Below are 767 nucleotides of genomic sequence, written 5' to 3'. Positions count from 1 at the left end.
GGACCCTGCTCTCTAATTTACTGAGGCTGTCTTTATGCTTTATAAGGACCCTCATGCTAGCATGTGCCCCCCCATCTAAACATTCCAGAGTTGAGTTGCCAAAGGCCCTACCTGCAAACACCATAACCTGGAGGGGGAGGGGAGGGTGTAACATGAGTTTCAACATGAGTGTTTTAGGACGACTCAAGTATGTGGTCCATAGTCTCTAGTTCCCATCAAATCCAAGCATTGACTGTGCATAATTCTGAATGGTCTATTCTTAATGGCCTCAGGAATTTATATCATTTTTATATTAGTATATGTGGCCAAACTTTATAAAGAAATAATACTTGTTCGAATATAACTTTGCTTGGCTAGCTCATGATTAAAAACAATTTTCACGTCTGAGTTTTGAAATTTGAAAAAGAAATATCTGACTCACTAAAATTTAAAGTCTATTTCTTTAGACATTCTATTCAGAGAAATTTCTACTGGAGAAATCTTTTGGATCATACCATCATTATTTTTTATTTAGAGTTTAAGGAGGTCCCCTGTGCTGAAATTAGCGTTACCACCACTCTGTCATCAATCTTCTATTTTTTGTCCCCATCTGGCTAATTCCTTCATTACAGACCTGTGATACCCAATGACATGATCATCACTGAACATGTACTTAGCTAAAATAAGCAGCGAACAAATCGAGTGAGTGATTTGACCAGTTCTATGTGCCAATACCCTCAGCTTATTGCAATACGGGAGAACTTTGCTTTGTATTTTATAGTCATTTT

Source organism: Otolemur garnettii, unplaced genomic scaffold, assembly GCF_000181295.1.
Source record: "Otolemur garnettii isolate 467f Iridium unplaced genomic scaffold, OtoGar3 scaffold00111, whole genome shotgun sequence".
Taxonomy (NCBI): domain Eukaryota; kingdom Metazoa; phylum Chordata; class Mammalia; order Primates; family Galagidae; genus Otolemur; species Otolemur garnettii.
The sequence above is the reverse complement of the archived record's forward strand: the minus strand, read 5'-3'. Positions refer to the sequence as shown.